Genomic DNA, 6,331 nt, shown 5'->3' on the forward strand with positions numbered 1-6,331 from the left:
GGAGCCAGCGTCTGCATCTCTTTGCTGCAGGCATGGAGAGTGAAAGCCTTGATCTCTCCCTGAGTTTCTTACAATGACCACGGGTGGGGAGGAACTCAACTTCCTGATTAAGTGACTCTGAGGTATGACTTCCAGAACAATCCTGCAAGACTAAGCCATGGTTTCCTTCCATTCAACTTTACATAATTCCTCACACTTGCTTTGCCTCTTTCCCGTCCCAGGCCCACTCTCCCACTGCCCTGTGTCTTTTCTTGAAAACACCAATTCTCAGGGGCTGATTTGGGGGAACTCAATCTGAGACACATGGAGATATTAAATCCATTCTTTTAGTTCCTTTCCAAAGAGGGCATTTTGTAAGCTTTATGCTTACATCTGCTAATGCCTCTTCTATCAGTATAAGCCCATTTAATTACCATTTATATTTGGAGGATGTTTTTTTTTTATCCTTTGAAACTATTATCAACACTTGCAAAACAACAAGAGAGGCTAACAAGATTCTCAATTTACACATGATTTTCTAAAAAAAAAAAAAATCTTGTTTTCTAACTAGCTGTTAAAGATGAAAAACTTTCAACTTCTCTAGAAAAAATAGTGATACAAAGTGAAACCAAGAAGGAATGCCATTTCTTAATTATCCAATTAGCAAAGATTTTGAAAATTATCTTATTCAATCTTGGCAAAGGTGAGGTGAGATGAGATATATTCACACACTGCTTATGGGAGTATAAATTGGTACCACCCTCCGGAAAAACAATTTGTCAAAATATGTCAAGAGTCTTAGAAGCGTTCCAGCCCTTTGGTGCAGTTTACACACCTTCCAATATCTATCTCAAGGAAAATAATTTGAAATTTTGGATAAATATTTATGCACAAAGATGCTTATCATCCCACATTGGAAATAAGCTCAAGAGAGTGCAGTGATTAAAAAAAATAAAGGAATAGTTATTTGACGGAAGACTTTTATACAGTTGTTAAAAGATAAAAGGAATGTTTAATAACATATGCTTTTAAAATTACGTCAATAAGTTGTGTATGCCATCTAGAAATAATGTTTCAACTATGCAAAAATTTATCTTAAGGAAAAAAACTAGGAAGGAAATATAGCAAAATCCAAAATGAAAATAGCACATTGTTTCTGTCTGTTTTCGGGGAAGTGCAGATTCTGGGTGGCTTTCTCCTTTTTTTTTTGTTTTTTTTTTTTGTTTCCTTATTTCATCTCAACATTTTCTGCTCTAGGCATATATTCGTTTTCTAAATAAAAAACACATTATTTAAATCATCACAAGCTTTACCCTCTGAGTCCTCCAGGACACAAACCCTTGAACCATGCTTGATTACATAATTTTTTCTTTATCCACATCATGCTAGTTTTAAGGTCTAATTTAAGAGGACGCTTTCTTGTAATAATTAATCGGAAGGCAGGTGATACTCTATATTAAGCTCAAAGGAAACATGCTAGACACCACTCTGGGTACACAGCTCTCTTTGTATATGAGTCTCTCTTTGGCTCTTGCTTCATTATACAATAATCTGGAACAAAAGTTCATGGAATTTTAAAAGTATTCCTCCACTCTTAGTGCCTATCCTGTCACAAAAACCATAGGAAGTGTTATGAAAGTCATGCAACCCACTGACAATGGCCTATGGACCTTCAAATCTGCCAAAAAGGAAATGAGGGAGGCAAGCCAAAAAGCAGGAGCTCCAGTAATAAAACAATACATATGGAAAAAGATATATATGTAAAATAATCTGACCCCTATTTCCATTATGAGGCTTATCAAATTTTCTTATGATGAATGAACATTGTAAGAACATTTTCGGTTTGTTCCTATTTAACACTTACTAATCATCAATTAAACTGTCTCTGCATATAATGGAAAACAGACTTTTCTGTATTATAATTTCCAGGCTTCTAATCAAAATAAGTCCCCTGATCCCAAACCTTCCTAAGCCACCTAGAAAAGCATTAAATAGTACAATACAGACCTTAAAATTTACACTAACAATTTCTATCTTTTTTCAATTTTATATTCGTTGGAAATATACTCTGATTCTCTTGGTAGATAAAAAACAGTTGACTTGAAAGGCTTTAGACATGATAATAGATACAGTGTGCCATCAATGATTGAGAGGCAAGAGGACAATAAGCAAGGAAATAGCAATCGGATACACTTGGGTCGTGAGTCCCTCAAGGGGGAGAGATGCCTAAAAGAGAGAGGATTAGGGGAAAGGATGAGATAAACCCAAGAAAATGAGCTGCGGTGGGTGGCCGGGAAGTCTGCAGCTGGCGTTTAAGAGTGGCCAAGAGAGAGAAGAGGAGAAAAAGTACTGAAGAGGGACTTGAGCGATTGAGGGGGCCTTGGGAGGGAAGTGTGTTCAAAAGGTCCTGGGAAGTAATCCAAGGAACCACGCACTGGTTTAACAAGGCCCCAGTGGTTGCTAAGAGCGTGGATTTGGCATGAAGTCCAGGGTTGGGCTTGGAACCCTATAGAAAAGAACAAGTCACTCCAGTGAAGGCCAGTGTTAAGAATCAGTTGTCTGACCCAGAGGAGAGGACAGGAGAGAAAGAGTGAAAGAGAGAGAGAGAGAGAGAGAGAGAGAGAGAGAGAGAGAGAGAGAGAGAGAGAGAGAGAGAGAGAGAGAGAGAGAGAGAGAGAGAGAGAGAAAGAGAGAGAGAAGTGCTCAGTTTTTAAAATGGATATAATCTGAACCAGCCTGAGCGAGCAGGGTCCATGTGGTTTGCTTTTCTCCAGGAGCCTTTGGTGGCCAATATCTCCATGGCCCCTTTGCTTTGGGGGCATCGCTGAACAATAGGTGATACAGGATAAAAGTACAAGTGATAGTGATGTTCCCGGGAACTCTGAAGCTCAACATCACAGAGAGTGATGCGCTTTCTGATGCAACATCCTGGGAAGGTGCCCAGAAGCTGTATAAATTATCGCTTTCAGCCGCGCTGTGTGAGCAGGCAGGAAGGGGCCCCGAGTGAACTGGGGTGTGATGATGCTCAGTGCTACATGGGCTTCCTTTCCCAGGCCTCTCAGGCAGTGTTGTCTATAAGCTGGAAAAATGTTTCCTGATGGGAATACAAACCAAGACTTTATTCTTCTGATTACAATAAGAACAGAAAAAACAACAACAACGATCTGTACCCTTGAGTGATTCCTGTTTGAGAGTGACTACCTCTCTTTTCATAGAGACCTGCACCCCAGAGAGGGAAACGGAACCTAGAGCTGTGAGCAGCACAGTACCCACCTTCAGCTCCGTCCTGGTTTTCTCAATGTTAGCATGTTTAGATGAGAATTTACAGCTGGTCCTCTTTGTCCTTGGTTGGGCCCCTTAATAATTGCCCTGCTTTCCCATCAATCAAAGGGAATTAAGAACATTTGCCCCCAGGGACAGGGAGCAGGCAGAAATTCATTCAAGCCTTTGCAACTAAGGTGTAACTCCTTGGAGCTCAATGCTTGGCGTGGTGTGTCAAATTGGGGGCCGGGGGGGCGGGGGGTGTCAAGGTATGCCAAGATGAAACGATACAGGCCCGAGCAGATCTGTGAATAGGGTGAGAAAACACAGAAGTTGAGATTCTTCTATTTTTACCTGGCAGTCAGGTGATTCATCCTGGGGCAAACGCCCAGCCTGGGATAGGCCTAGGACTCTCCCCGGGAATCCCATGTGTATAGCTTTCTATTATCATTATCTATTAGAGAGGCAAACGGGTTGAGGGTGCCTTGCTAAGAAGATTGGCTGTGGGATTAACTTTGCATGGGGAATCTGGGAAAGGAAAGGGCTGTATTGACATCTCTGAATCCAGCCTTGGCTTCTTCCATGAATTTCAAGGCAAAATTGTGAATTAAGCCATGTCTGCCCTGGGTATTTTCCTATTTCTTCTTCCTGCCTCCCTATACCATACCATCCACATCACCCAAGACTGGCTGGCCTGCCCAGGAACTCTTTATGCACTGTACCCTCTTTTGTCATTCAAACATGAATTGAGCATCTAATATAATCCGTGCATTTTGTCTAATAGCTAGAGATATGGAGCTGAAGTAGTCTGGGAACTCACGGTCATATAGAGATAAACAAGTGTGCTAGTCTGCAAGTCCTGGAATGAATGTATAAATAGGCTCACAAGGAAGGGAAATCAGAGTTTTCATGTCTGGGAGTGAGAGCCTAGGGTTGGGTAGTGAAGAGTCCAGGTGGATCTTTTCAAAGAGGTGACATTTCAGTCAAAGAAGGAGTGGATCCGCAGAACAGCCTAAGGTTAGGAGAGTGTGTAAGGCACTCTGGGAAGAGAGAAGACAGCCAGGGAGGTGAAAGTATGGGATAAATGAGGCTGGGAGGAGGGGCAGAGAGTGGCCAGGAGGAAGCCTAACTGGGAGGTTTGAATGTTTTGAAAAGAAGTTTGGGCTTTCTGGACAGCAATGGGTTCCTCAGTGCTTTTAAGTAGGAGAATCGTGTCCTATATAATAAAAGCCTAGTATGCAAATTGTCCCCTCAGGCAGTCGTTTAACCAGGAGTTCCACCAGGAGTTCGACCACTCGCTATGACGTACCCTGACCACTAGGGGGTGGTGTGGAACATGGAGGGCATCGGCAATGCAGCGCTGGCAGTGGGCGGCAGTGGAGGCACTGATGGCCCCAATGGGCCCTGACGAGAGCAGGACTGTGGCGGGATGGTTGAGCAGGTGGGCAGGCGGCACCAGGCCAAGGCAGGTGCAAGCGGGGGCCTCTGCAGGGCAATCGGCAACCAGTGGCAGCAGCGAGGGGCGAGGCCACTGCTCAGCTCCCAGGTGCTGAGGGAGCCAGGTGTGGGGAGGACCCAGCCCCAATTGATCACCCCGCAGGTGGGATGGTGGGGCAGGTGAGGGGGCGGCACCAGGCCACGGCAGGGTGCCAGGCAAGGCTGCAGGGCTCTGAGGCTGGGGTGCGAGCTGGGGCTGCGAGCTGGGGCTGCGAGCCTGGGAACGTGAGCTGGGACCCGATCCCCACAGGCCACCCCGAGGGACCCCATCTGTGCACGAATTTGTGCACCAGGCCTCTAGTTTTTTAGAAAGAGCATTGTGATAGTATGATGGGAAATGAATAGGAGGAGAAATCTGGTTAGGTGTGTAATTCAATAGACTGTACATAGGATGATAAGAATCTAAAACAGGAAAGTGGCAATGAAGAGAAAAGAGGGGATGTTTGGAGAGACAGTTTAGAAAGAACAGGATTGATTGATCATAAAATGTAAGTGTTGAGAGAGATTGAAATGCAAGAGAACTCTAAGGTTTCTAGCTTGGCAATGGCTAAAGTAGTATGTCCATGGGCTGGGACTGGAGTTTTGGGGAAATGCACAGAGGAACTGATGAGCTCAGGTGGGGATCTGTGGAGCTTCAAGTGTCTACAAGATGACCAGATGAGTTGAGGTCCAAAGCTCAGGGTCGGGCTAGGGCTGTGGACAACAGTTAGAGAATCATAAATACATTGTTGAGTGATATCTGAAGGGAATAGGGAAATAGACCAGGGAGGGCCTTTAGGTCTTACTTTGGACAAGGCCTTTTATTTCAAAATTAGTTCTCTCTTTCTCACATCTGAATTAAAACTCTCAATCCTTCCATGCCATGATCTCAACACACTCTTAAGAAGAAAGCAGATGTCTGTGTTATTTCTAACTAAACAATAAATGACTGATCGCTAGCTTATTGAGAAGAACGTGCCTTTGAGGTCAAATCTAAAATTCCATAGATAAGGTTGAAGAAAGGTATAGAAAAAATATGTGCAAATTGCATATCACTTAAACGGACATCACCACCATGTAATTTTATAAAACCCATGGGAGGCATTTGGAACTGATATTATTAGTTTTATTACATAGGTGAGTAATCTAAGGTTTAATTATTTAATGAATTAATCTAAGATTTAGAATAATTTAATGACTTGTCTGAGTTTACATATGACAGAGTTGGGGTTTGGACTCTGTTTTCCTAAATCTTACATTAGTAGGTTTTTTGTGTTTTTTTTGTGTTTTTTTTTTTTGCCCTTATACTGGTCTGCCTTTTAAAAACAATAGGTAGGAAGGCCAGTATTATTATTTTTATTTATTTATTTTTTTATTTTTTAATTTGTTAATCCTCACCCGAGTATATTTTTTTCCTATTGATTCTTACAGAGAGTGGAGGAAGCGGCGGGGGGGCGGGGGGGGGGGGGAGGAAAGAGGCGGGGGAGGGAGAAACATAGAAACATTGATGTGAGAGGAACATCAATTGGTTGCCTCCCGCTTGCACCCTGGCCTGGGCTGGGGATCAAACCTGCAACCTAGGTATGTGCCTTTGACCGGTAATTGAACCTGTGAT

This window comes from Cnephaeus nilssonii (assembly GCF_951640355.1).
Source record: "Cnephaeus nilssonii genome assembly, chromosome: 4".
Classification (NCBI taxonomy): domain Eukaryota; kingdom Metazoa; phylum Chordata; class Mammalia; order Chiroptera; family Vespertilionidae; genus Cnephaeus; species Cnephaeus nilssonii.